The sequence below is a fragment of the Oncorhynchus mykiss genome, chromosome 20 (assembly GCF_057628025.1).
Source record: "Oncorhynchus mykiss isolate SJ-2025 chromosome 20, ASM5762802v1, whole genome shotgun sequence".
Taxonomy (NCBI): Eukaryota; Metazoa; Chordata; class Actinopteri; order Salmoniformes; family Salmonidae; genus Oncorhynchus; species Oncorhynchus mykiss.
In genome coordinates, this window is record NC_143041.1 from 8,626,995 (window position 1) to 8,640,644 (window position 13,650).

The following is a 13,650-nucleotide window of genomic DNA, read 5'->3' on the forward strand; positions in this document are numbered from 1 at the left end:
TCAGGACTGTGTGTTTGTGTCCTCTTTGCTTTTACATTTATTTGCGTGGTGAATCCAGATGGGTAATATGTGGGTTGTATTCTCTCCATGGCGAACAGTTGATAATCAGTATTTTTTACTTTAGCGCGACAAATCGCACCTTTTATGCACAAGCTTGTCGAGACCGTTTAAACCTGATCAAAGGTCTTCGACGGGCGCAAGTAAACGCCATGGACATTTACGCTTGTGCTAAATAGTTAGAGGTTCCTTATAACTCAGACCGTGTGTTTGTGTCCGTTCGTCATCTTTGAAATGGCACAACAGTGTGCTTCTGAAAGTCTGAGAACCGTGAAATTCTTGTGGTAGGACGCGAGCTGGGAGAGAGGGGGTGTGCCGAAACTTGTTTTTCTGCTGCCAGTAGCCTAGTTTGATAGATGTAGGGTCTTTTTTTAGAGGAAAGAAAATGTGAAAATTCTGACTGGAGGCTCCGATGGGACTCGATGTTAACCAGCTAACGTTATATCTCTCCAAGATGGGGAAGTCTTCGCTCTCAATCTCTCTGTCTCAGACTCCTCCATAGATCCGGTCCACGACTACAATCAGAAATGCAAACAAAACAGTAATGGCACGGGGAAGGTGTGTGTTTGTGTTTTCGGTAGGCTATGTGTGGGAGGGGGGGGGGGGGGCATACATGTTATCGGTCGGTGTGTGCATGTGCCCCCACCCCTAATTAAAAACGGCAAGAAAGCTTTGTCCTGGACAAGGAGAGGGAGAGATGGGGATTGCGTTACGTTCGTCTTTCCATCAATTTTCTGTTTAATGTCAACGCTCGAGCTCCATTGTGGGAAGAGAGACGCGTCATCCAGCCATAAATGTGCGATTATACAGTCTCAGGGAGACTGTTCGGACGGATTCCGTCTCGCGCGCTCACAGGCACAGGATCCGGTGTTTCTAAAACACTATGTGCAGAGTTCGAGCGAACGGAACCCCCCCAAAAGATGATTACTGAAGTTATTTCTTTGGAATAAACAGTACCAGGAAAGGAAGTGGAGAGGCATTAGAACGTTATGTATGTTAATGCGGATAACCTTTAACAAATCACTGATTTGATTAGATAGACTAGTTAGATTACACTTGCAGGGATTAAGACTGTTTGAAGATTTACATTTTAAAGAGGGTAAGGTTTTACACCTTATCTATATTGTTTTATTCTCCCTTCTGCGTAAATCAATAGCGATACCGTGTGTTATAAATGGGCTACAGTTTTGTGCGGGACCGACTGTCGTTTTTATAGGTAGGTGTTTTCTACTTTCCACATTTTTATTTATCATTGTCACTGTGAATTACAGAATACAAACTGCTGTATTTTGCACGGATGACGTTTTAAAACGTTGATAAACTCTCACATAACGGCTTGAATAGACTGGCGTGTTATAAACTGGTTTAGATGTTTTTATTTTGTCATAGGCTTTGCGTTTCTAGTTGCGTCTTGTTTAGATGGATTGCAAACGCTGCAAGGACACACACGTGCATTTAAATCACAACGCATTCTTTATTTATTTAGTCAATACGGAAATATGTTGTATGTTTTCCATTTATCAAATAAATGACTGCTCTTTGTATCCCATTTAAATATGCACTTTTGGCGATTATAACACTGCAATAATGATTTTAGCATGCATTTATTTTCCCACAGTCTCTAGCAGCTGAAATATAACATTCGTAGTAATAACCTTGTGTCAATTGTTCTAGAGTTGCTATTTATTCACCTCTTATAGCACAACCTTTATGGCTAATTTTGACTGCGTAGCACTGCCCTTTTCCGAGACAACACCATTTTTCCTGTAGCCTATTTGCACATTGAAACATTTGACATTCTGACCACCTTTGTAGTAGACTACCTAAATTACTCAGGGTGACTTTAGAGTAGACTATAAGTAGGACTACATACACCGATCACGTTGCCTGTGTTGTTCATCTGTAGACAACTTTTAGGTTTGGATATGACTGCGAGTGAGCCTCTTACGTCGGCCACCTTTAAAAAGTAAAATAATGACAATCTTTACTGATTCGGCATGGTTTTGGCGGGTAGCACATCGCTCTAATGTAATGTATGGTTATAAACAAGGGACTTTTTTTAAAACCCATAAAACATTTCATATGGATTGCTTATTATTAAGGTATTGGTCACACACACGCACACACTCCCAAACTCCTATTCGAGGAAGGACAGGATGAGGCCTGTAGAGATTTTGATGCCTGACCATCGAACTATGTGAAGACAGTTTGTCGCTTTCTTCGTGCAATTGGGTAGGCTACTTAAAATAGTGTTATATGGTAATGCGATAAGTTGATGCGTATCTGATTGTTAACCGTGCTTCATGTGCGAAAAGAACACTTCGTTGATTCCTGAATCCCCACCACACACGCACGAGCCGAAACGTACACACTCACACACACACTTGAGGGAACAACACACACACTTGAGGGAACAAACGTCACATGATTATTTAAAATATCAATGGTTGAAGAAATGTTCAGTTGTTATTGTTGTTTATTTCCTGAAGTTTGGAGAGATTTAACCCAGAAATGGTAAACAACAGCATGTCGACATTTTGTGACCATTTTGTGACTCTCTTGTCTTAGCACATTGAGGTTTCGTGCAGTCACTGTTTTATTTATGTTCTCTGTCAGAGGATTTGGAGTAGACTACGTAATTTGACAATTATTGATTAGCTAATACAAAAAGCAATACATTTGTGGCATAAGGCCTTATGTTACGTCACTTTTCTCCAAATTGTTTTAGAGTAGCCTATGTTTTGTAGTTTCACTTCCAGAACAACTAAAACGTATTTTACATTTTAAAGTATGATTTCAATATAAAATTATCCATAAACAATAACTTCTTCGATTAGGGCCCACATTAATTACGCCAATTATTACCAATTAATTAATTATGACATTTAATAATGATTGTATTTTGAAATAAACCAACAGCAAGCTTCAACGATTAACATGTTTCATTATCTAAATTATGTAATTTTATAATGAACCACACATGATCCAGTAGGCTCCACTGGTTTATACCTTCACCTTAAATCGATTAAATAAAAGTTTGCGCCAACCCAAAGCTTTTAGCATGTTCAGGTTGCTATAGTAGTTTTTTATTTTGCGTAGTTTAACGTTTAGCCTCTTCTATAAAACAGGTCGTAATGAAGGAGGCATGTGCCATTTATAGGAGCTGGGCATATACTTCCACTAATGAGGTGCAGGTTTGCTTCTATCGATAACCCGGGACCAGGGACTCAGACCCGGTTTTAAAATTACAAATGATGGTCTTGGCAGCTTGGCGGCTTCCTGCTCAACGATGTTTATCTGATAGGCCTAACCAATGTTGATGCTCTGGTCTATGTAACCTGTAGACGTATGCTTAGTAATACTAATTTACAATCTAATAACTCGTACTTCCTATCCAGTCATGGATTCTTGTATTCTTGTATTATTTTGCACTATTTCAATTGCACATAGAACGTTTAGGTGGGAAATAGTCAGTGTATTCCTGAATTGCAATCGATAACCTAGAGACAGCGAAAAACCTCCACGTTATAAGGCCTTGACTATTGACTTCACGTTCAACACAGGCCTACACTTTAGTCACCTGTCCACACAAGAACGAGCCTCTTCTTTAGCCGCATCTTCCTTCTCCTGCAACCGAAAATCAGGGCAGTTCATATCTCACATCTCTGAACGCAGGCCTAAGCAAATCGTGTCCAATCATGTTGTGTGTGTTGAGAGTGTGTAGGTGTGAAGCCAGGGGTGTCATACTTTTCACTCGGTCATATTTTATATGAAGCAAGTTTTCATAGACCCCATTGCCATTCCCCGGCTTGTTCTCTGCTGAGAAGGGAACGCCAATTTGCTTCCCCTGGTCGAATGATGCCAGTAAAACTGCTCGAACCCTAATTAGCGAAAATGGTAGCTTTGCTGCGAGTCTCCGAGGTGTACAGATGAATGCACGTTAACTTGGATGTATAGGTCTTTATTACAGGTTGGAACTCTCGTCACTAGTCAGCCACACGCATGTCTCCTGTATATTTAATCCCATTCTGTGTCCATATCTACTGACGGTGCTACAGTTTTGTTCAGGCCTAAACTGCGTTTCCACTATCTGTGTTGCGGTCCAAAGGCTTAAGGTAGAGTCAGGCAGGCCTAAGCTGGCAACTCTTTTGGGGGACTTGGTGGAACGTCCAGGTAATAGGCTCTATATTGAGGCTTTAGAAGGCTGCCTTATGTATGTTGAAATGCTGATAATGAGAACATGTTAGCCTACATGATGGCGACCTCAGTAATGGATGGCATTCTGTCCCTGTGTATTGCCCAAGCCCATTGTAACCTTCTTGTTGTTTGGCAAGCTGTTCAAAAGCTGAAACATGCTGGCATTCTGCAGGTTTGTGAGGAAAATTAGGCTGTTGTCCTTGACATTACCAATTTATTTATACTCCTTTGTGGTTAATTTCACTTTGTCGATTTGTAATATAATTCACTCACTGTTATAAATGTAGACTTTGGCTATTTTGTAGACTTTAGCTATTTTGCGTGGTCACCAAAATATGTTGATGTGAGAGAAGCATTCAGCCATTCTGAAATTATAGACCTAAAATGAAGTATTTTTTTTAAAACTATGTTTATACAAATATGTGCTCAATGCTGCTAACATTGGAGATATTTGGTTTACAGCCATACCTGCTGTAGCTTGTAGCGTTTTATAACATATCGGCGATGTCCTGTTGTGAAGTAGCTATCTATCACGATGACCAGAAATAGCAGCTTCTCATGCACACACTGAGCTTAAAAGGTCACGTTGCTTTTAGGCTGAAGTTCTAGTCCATCATGTCGTGTTTTGGGGACGGTGTCCTCACCAGGGTCTTAGGACCTGCACATTCTGTCTGGGTGCATGTGGCTATACCAAAGTTGAATTTATTGATATAGATGTATAGGCCTAAAAACCCACAAACTGAAGAGTTGCTGAGTTGCAGTCTCCACACACCCTTGTTGACCAATCAGCCATCAAAATATAGGGCTTACCGTTTATATGTTACTCCTAGAGCCCCAGACATAGACTACACCTACATTTAAGAACGTGTTTTCAGTAAATATTATTTTAGTAATAACAGCAGAGATATTTCAATAAACCTATTTTATTTTGTCATATTTCAGTCGGTCAGTAATTTCATCAATGTCTCGGAGGGATCAGCCTATACCTTCGACTTATTAAGGCGTTTCCCTGGTGAAAAGCCCTGTTTGGAATTCGTCATCATTAGTGGACATCAGAAATATTTTCGTAAGAATAGAATTGTTGCCTGCTGTAGAGGCCCTCCCGTAGAGATCTTCAGTTGGCCCTCATTTACCTCGCCCTGTCTGTCAGTGTTTCCCGTTGACTGCGAATTGCACTGGGAATATGTAGCTATACCCTTCCTAAGTTAATTCAGCTTTACCTTAGGACCATTGCATCTATACGTGACACCCCTTATTTATTTAGAATACCCAATCGTTTTACGCACACACTTGCGCACACGCTAGAAGCAGCAGGCTCCCTTTGCCTACAGACATTGCCTCGAGCGCGGAGGCGAGTGAACTGTGCTGTGCGGACGTCCTTTGGTTCTAGAATGGTCACGGTGAAAACACAGGTCAAACAGAAAGACGCTCGTCTCTCCAGCGGAAATGAAAACTCCAGCCTGGCTTTTTGGAAGTGGGCCTTTGCTGGCAAAAAACGCCCCGCTCTAGTAGTTTGGGTGTCAGAGGGGACGGGAAGGGAAGGGGGGAAAGTGTCAGTCAAGAACGCTTTATTGCTCGATGACAATCCCTCGCGCAGGACCGGTCTGTTTCAAGAGTAATCAGTCAATCCGCATTAATTATCCGTGCGTCCCCTCCTTATAGTGTAGCTCGCGCTGGCACACAGACGAGAGAGAAGAGAAAAGTGTGTGTGTTATGCTTTCTACACACACCGAGCAGACGAGCACCCACCCAACCCCCCACCTTTTAAGTGAAAAAGAACCAATAAAAATCAGGCAGTAAAGGGCTTTTTCTTGTCACTAAATAAATTAAATGCAGATTTCTGTTTTAAGTGCGGGACCCCTTTTGTGCAGGCGAGGAACATACTTCTTTATTGTCCCGATGTCATTAGTTTTAAAGACAACGGTGCTGGAGAATGGAATGGGAGAGAGAGGTTGGAAGGTGATTTCTTCTATATAAAAAAATCACAACGGAATTAATGAAAATTATATATTTTTTATCTAGAGGAAGGCGATTCTGTTTATCACTGACTATGCATGCACCAACTAACTCGATGAAAGCATGTGAAATGTAGGTTGAATAGAAAACTGCCTGTCTTACATTAGAGTGATTTTACTAATGTAGTATTTCACACTTAGGCTATAGGTCTGCGTGTATCAGCCTAATGGACACTAATGCATAAATTACAATACTGAAATGTATATTTGGCACATTTGGGGCTGGACAGTGAATCCTCAATTGTGAGGAATGGAGCAAGTCGGTGCTCACAATATCGATGATCAGATTTTGTGTGTGTGGACAAGTGGTGGCTCCAACCCACAGGCCAATGGGGTCAGGACCCATGGAATGCGGGGTGCATATGTAGATTGCGATGCGATTAGATTATTGAATTAATACGTACAAGTCTAGGCTCCTCGTTTTTCATTATTTGATTTTAATTATATTTATTAGTTCACGTCATTGCCATTGTCCACGAGAGATGATGTTGGATCATATTTGATGCCGCTGGTCAGATGTTGGGATTTTGGTGTTTGTTGTAGTTCTACCAAAAGGAGATTGATTGAATAATGCCGATATAAAGAGTGCATATCTAATGTTTCCTCTGATGTTTGACTGCTCATTAGATCTACCCCAGAGATGCAGAGTGATCATTTTTGTAGTCTGCGATTTTTTTTGCCTAAATTATGGTTTTGCAGTCAATTAGAAATTCTAACATTTGTAAAAAATGTATGAAAACTAAAACACTAACATCTTGATTAGATAAGTATTCAACCCCCTGAGTCAATAAGTAAGAATCACCTTTGGCAACAATTACAGCTGTGTCTTTCCGGAAAAGTCTCTAAGAGCTTTCCACACCCAGATTGTGCAATATTTGCCTATTAGGCCTATTCTTTTCAAAATGATTCAAGCTCTGTCAAATTGATTGTTGATTATTGGTAGACAACCATTTTTAGATATTGCTATTGATTATCAAGTAGATTTTAAGTCAAAACTGCAACTCTGCCACTCAGGAACATTCACTGTCTTCTTGGTAAGCGACTCCAGTTTAGAATTGGCCTTGTGTTTTAGGTTATTGTCATGCTGAAAGGTGAATTCATCTCTTCTAGGATATTGTCTGTGCATAGTTCCATTCCATTTATTTTTCATTCTGAAAAAGTCCCCAGTCCTTAACGATTACAAGAAAACCCATAACATGATACAGCCATACAGCTTGAAAATATAGAGAGTGGTACTCAGTAATGTGTTGTATTGGATTTTTCCCAAATACTTTATATTCAGGACAAAATGTTAATTGCTTTGCCACACTTTTTGCGGTATTACTTTATTTCCTTGCAAACATGTTTTGTAATATTTGTATTCTGTACAGGCTTCTTCTTTCTCACTCTGTCATTTAGATTAGTATTGTGGAGTAACTACAATGTTGTTGATCCATCCTCAGTTTTCTCCTATCACAACCATTAAACTCTGTAACTGTTTAAAAGTCATAATTGGCCTCATGGTGAAATCCCTGAGTGGTTTCCTTCTTCTCAGGCAACTGAGTTAGGAAAGACGCCTGTATATGTGTAGTGACTGGGTGTATTGATACACCATCCAAGGTGATATTAATAACTTCACCATGCTCAGAGGGATATTCAACGTCTGCTTTTTTTTTAAATTGATTTTTTACCCATCTGCCAATAGGTGCCCTTCTTTGGAGGCATTGGAAACCTCCCTGGTCTCTGTGTTTGAAACTCACTTCTAGACTGAGGGACCTTACAGTGGGGTACAGAGATTATGTAGTTATTGAAAAATCATGTTAAACATTTTATTTGTTAATTTATTATTAATTTGTGCAAATTTGTGCAAATTTCGAAAAACATAACTCCACTTTGACATGATGTGGTATTGTGTGTAGGCCAGTGACAACCAAATCTCAATTTCATCCATTTTAAATTCAGGCTGTAACACAACATAATTTGGAAAAAGTCACGGGATGTGAATACTTTCTGAAGGCACTGTATGTCAGCATTGTTGTAGCATTGCGTCATAAACTAATATGTTATATTCATTTTCATTATTATTATCATTAGGCTATTATTATTAGCTCTGTTCAGTTAGTGAATTAATTATGAAATCCTCCACCATTAAAGCAATGGGACCATGCTGGTCCATTCTGAGTCATGCGAGATTGGATTTAGCCTATTCTTTAGAGATGGAACATTTAAAACAAATTATTCTCTCCTTATTTTCAGCCCTTCTTGAGATATTGTTGTTTTCTTGTAGCAAGCAATGTATGTAGCTATGCCCAATTCATGGTAACAAGTAAAACAACACCCATGTGAGGTATCCTTGAACAGTTATGGTAATACTCCAATTTGCGATTGTAACGTATCCTACTTACTGCGTAAAGTCGGAAATATCCACTTACTTAAGCATGGTTATTGAATAGCTGGCAATAAAAACGTACGCTAACGTTTTAGAAACACCGATGAAATGACACGAGTCCAAGGTTTTCTACCACCGAATCCGAATCGACCTCGCTCTCGCTCTTTATCTCTTTTGCAAACTAATCGTTTTTGTGGTTCGTATCTTGGAAAAACAGCATTCCCATTTCAAATAAGAGCTAAATAGTTGTTTCCTGTCATTGTAGCCGTTTTACCTTCCATTTTCTTTATGCAACGTTGTTATTCCATCGCATTAATCCGCAAATCTAGCCTCTACATTTAATACAACATGTAATTTCCCCCTTTTTAACGTATTCCCTTTGATTTAGTCACTCTTGACTCTCCTTTTGCGCTGGGGCCAACGGGGTTCGCCGTGGGGGCGCCTTGAAACAGCCTCTCCTTATCTCCTTTCATCGTTCAACCCGGGGCCGCCTTGAAACCGCAGGGCCAGTAATTGCTTTTTTCAGGCAGCCCAGTGCGGACTGGCCAGCAGCCAATCAGAACCTTGTTTACACTCTGTGATTGACAGCACCCTGGCAACATGCCAACCAATCAGACACTTTACACAGACCGAACGCTCGAGTTTTAACCCTTTACTTCCATTAAAAACAAACTGGGAATGGACTGGGAATATTATCCTATAGCTCATAGATTTTTAACATGGAAACACACAAGGCCATATCCTTCCTTTTTTAATTGACTAAATTAGGGAACCGTGAGCAAAACTAACCCCGAGGACAGTAATGCTATCAAATTACATTGTGATTCGATTTCCCAAACCCTGTGTGTGTGTGTGTGTGTGTGTGTGTGTGTGTGTGTGTGTGTGTGTGTGTGTGTGTGTGCGCGCGCGCTCGCGTGTGTGTGTCATGACAGTAAACATAAACAGACCCCAAAGTTTTTACATCCCGAGGTATTTAGTCTATTATTTGAATTGCTCCTGCATTTCTATTGTTCTTTAATGACCTTTTAATCTACTTATTTTCTATTATATTTACCAAATGTTACAAACATATATTTGTAGGCATAATTTATAAATATGATACTCAGGTTTAAGACCTTTTAATACATGTGTTATTAAGCAAGTTGTAAATAAATTAAACTGATCCTCAAAACCTTTTGCCTATTTCTGGTGACACAAGTAAGGCATAAGTGTGAAGCTATAAAAAATGTTATTGTAAAATAATACAAATAAAAACTGCCAATGTTATCCAAACATTTTTTATTGTGTTAACCTAGTTTGGTGATTGACGTGTAGGCCTCGTTAATGTGATCACAAAATATTCTGTTGACTTTCTAGTGATCAAAAAGTGTATATTTTCTGCTTTTCACTCACAGTGCTGCCTGTCTCCTTGCGTTTGCGTGCAGGGCATGCTGTTATCTGGAAAGGGCTTGAATCAAACGCCCGCCGTTTTGTTTTGCGAATCCAGCAACTTCGCCATTGGTTTACGGCACCATCCAATCGGAGACTCTGTTTATCACGGGGCGCGTCTCACGGGCACGCTTCTCATTGTGTTTACCAAACCAATGGGCGAGCGCGTTCCCCTACTGTCCCTCCTTCGCGCGTAGTTGTGGCACTAGCGGATACAGTGGGAGAGTTTCTGTGTGGATGTGCGATCTTCGATTCACTAGAAGCCTGTACTTCTACGATGCATCTCTATACCTCAACTGCACAATACAATCTGCAGACTAGGATGTAACTATTTCCACGTTTTTCTTTGTTGTACGCCGCTTTTTTTCATTTGTATGTTTTCGTACTATTTTTTTAATCATTAATTGTTATGCAAGGAATAACTTACCAGTAAGTAATTTCTTTATTGTATCCATTTTGAATGTGTGTGATAATAAACATGTATACTTTCAAAGTGCTGCTTTTAAGAGTCTTTGTAGTAGAAAATGTGTGTTATTTTAGACTGAGAGGGTCTGGAGCAATTATATGTAAAGAATATCCATGAATTTAATTCACACTGCACATAGAATGTATTGTTTTGTAGTAGTCCAGTAAGCCTATAGTATTAATAATGAAAGTAATAACAGTAATAATATTGCTAACAAAATAATTATAATTATAAATAGTATAATAACAAATACAATAGTGAGCATAGTGTTATATTATACAACAACAATTCATGACAATGTAGCGATTTTAATAATTGTACTTGAGCCAAGTTGCTCATGCTGTTGACAACCTAAACGTTGGTTGTTGTATAGACAATTATTATTGTACCGTTAAACAATAATCTCAAATTACTCTCTCGTGATGAGATGAGATGCCACGTTTGCAATTTATTGTATTTTAATATAGTTTACAGTTATTTGGTTGTATCCGTTCTATTCTTTTTCGCGGTTCAGATACCACCATTTGGTGCTATATAATGGATTAATTATATTTTTGTTTTGTTGTTTTAATATCAGTAGTTGATTACATAGGCTTAGCCTACTACAGTTTTTCACAGTTGTTATCGAGGGGGCTTTGCCAGTAGAGAGATCTTGACGAGTCCCACCCGGCAGTTTTCGCTGTGCTTGGGGTGTCTCTCTCGCTTAACTGGCATTTGAATATCTTGATTTAGTATGCCAGTTATGACTTGTGACTTTGCTTTACAGCAAAATAGTGAATTGCACTGAGTACGCTCTTGGGCCCAACGTAAAGCCGTGTAGAGAACACATGACAATGATAGCAGTTATGTCCTTACGAGAGTCTATTCTTTTTCAGAAGATGTTTGGGCTTTTTATGCCCAAAATGCCGTACTTGTATTCCAATCTCATGCGGGGGACTGGGAAGAGAGTAGAAATTAGTGCTTGTTCCACCTCAGTGCTTATGCAGGCTTTTCATGTAGCCTATTGCCATTCGACTGGTAGTTTTCGAAGGGGGATTTTTTTTGTCTCCTGATAGTTTGACCCTTTGGGGCAGCGATTGGGGGGGTGAAAGAGAGAGTGTCTGTCACAGAGGAGTGGAAGGAAAGGAAGTCTCAGCGTCTCCTAACCTAGAGTAGCCTACTCCCACGTTGATCCCAGATTTAAATAGGCCCAGGCTACCTTGTTTTTTAATCAGATTTTAATAAGTGATTTTTAATGTGATGGGCTCTCTTCAGCTCTGTGACGCTCTTGGAGGACGGTAGGCCTTGGCTCCTACATTGAATGTAAATGTTGTTTGGGTCGAATTGCATAGTTTGAGTGGCTTCGTGTTAACGTAGAATGTAAACATTTTAGACGTTTGTTGACGACGAATAATGTAAAAATGTATCAGTGTCAAATGAGAAGAAGCCATGTACTTTTGATTGTTGCAACATGAAATAACATAATTGTTTTCCATATAGTCCCATTAGCCTACTTATTTATAAAGAAAATAAAAAACGTTAATTGCGTCACCAGGAATGTTTATACATTTTTTATGTGACTATTTGAATTGAAATGGCATTTTTTAATTGCATTTAGTAATTATAGCTCTATGTAATTGAATGAAACATAATATTTTGGATCACAGTGTGAGGCGTCTAGGCCCTTCATAACCAAGATCCATTTTTAAACGATTGTCAACATTTTGAATGCAAATACTCTCTCTACCATACACATTGTCATGCTCAAGGATTTGGATACGTGCAAATCTCTCACAGAGCACCGTGTACACACGCACGCACACACACGCACACACACACACGTCAGCCTATGCTGCGTGAACCTATAGGCCTCTGTTCTGTCGTTTTGAGAGAACCTTGTTTTGCTCAGGATAGAATTCCTGAAAGTTTGACTAGAAAGACCTACTGTTCTAGTAGAATGTTCGCTGTATACTTTTCTCCTTGAAACAGCAAGGGGACCAGTTGGTTTAGCTGGCCATTTGATATTTTCTTTGTTCTCTTATCTTAGATTTTATTGATATCATTGAGGTTCACCAATCACCGTATCAGCCTCTATGTGCGCTGAATGGACGTGCTATGGAAGGGGCCTAATACATTGCCCAATGAGGTGTGTTTTGTGAACATAGGCCCACCTATCCATATTTGAGCGCCATGGGGTGTTCCATTGAATTGAATGACTAGGGCTATAAGACACACATGGGCTTGTTGATTCCCATTCCTATATTTATTATTACGTCTCTCTCCCTGGCGGTAAACGTCATTTAGTTGGTAGTCTTATTATTCCTTTATTTATTCTTACGTCTCCCTGGCGGTAAACGTCATTTAGTTAGTTGTCTTAATATTCCTATATTTATTATTACGTCTCTCTCCCTGGCGGTAAACGTCATTTAGTTGGTAGTCTTATTATTCCTATATTTATTATTACGTCTCTCTCCCTGGCGGTAAACGTCATTTAGTTAGTTGTCTTATTATACTTGGTTGCACCCACCCATGCCTACATGCATAATAAGTGATTGCCATTGTAAAAGGGTGAGATGCAAATGCTGATTTAACTATTCAGTTACATTTGCTTTAAACAAGCGATTTCAATGCTTCTTCTCAAGCACATTCACTGGCATGTCAGTAAAGAAAAACAAATGTACAGACAGTCAATTTATGAGCCAGTCAAACTTCATTGATATGTCAGAATTGTCCCAAGTCTAACGAAATACTGTAGCTGATCCATTTCATATATCTACGTCGACATTTAAGTCTTCATAGTATTTTGTTTACCTCGACATATGTATAATGTATGCTCCTTTTAATGATGTGCAGTAGGCTATGGTCGAGGAAACAATTTTGATGCTTGAAGTTTGAGAAGGGGAACATTTGGTCTTTAATGGGCTGACTGAAAGATCAAACATTTGCTTCAGGTTTTATCTGGTTCCTTCTATCAGAGAGGGTGAGATATAGCGTCCCCCCCCCCCCCCCCCCCCCCCCCTCCCCACCACCACACACACAGACTGACTCACATCTAGGTTTCAGAATACGCTGATGCAGTATAGCTTTATGGTCCACAACAATAAAACAACCCGTAGTTTAGGATGACCACTTCTTTTGTT

At 39.6% G+C, this 13,650-nt stretch overlaps 1 protein-coding gene across 7 annotated transcripts in view; it reads left to right on the forward strand.

The window, feature by feature from the left end:
• The first annotated feature begins 320 nt into the window (after positions 1 to 320).
• LOC149974336 (BAH and coiled-coil domain-containing protein 1-like) overlaps positions 321 to 13,650 on the forward strand; it is an 80,105-nt gene continuing 66,775 nt past the window's right edge. For 5 of the 7 annotated variants that reach the window (XM_090212110.1, XM_090212114.1, XM_090212113.1 and 2 more), the window contains exon 1: positions 10,215 to 10,494. The gene's annotated coding sequence lies outside the window, so the exon portion shown is untranslated. Of the gene's footprint in view, positions 1,274 to 10,214; positions 10,495 to 13,650 lie in introns of those variants that run through there. The other 2 variants (XM_090212111.1, XM_090212112.1) reach the window with 2 other exon arrangements.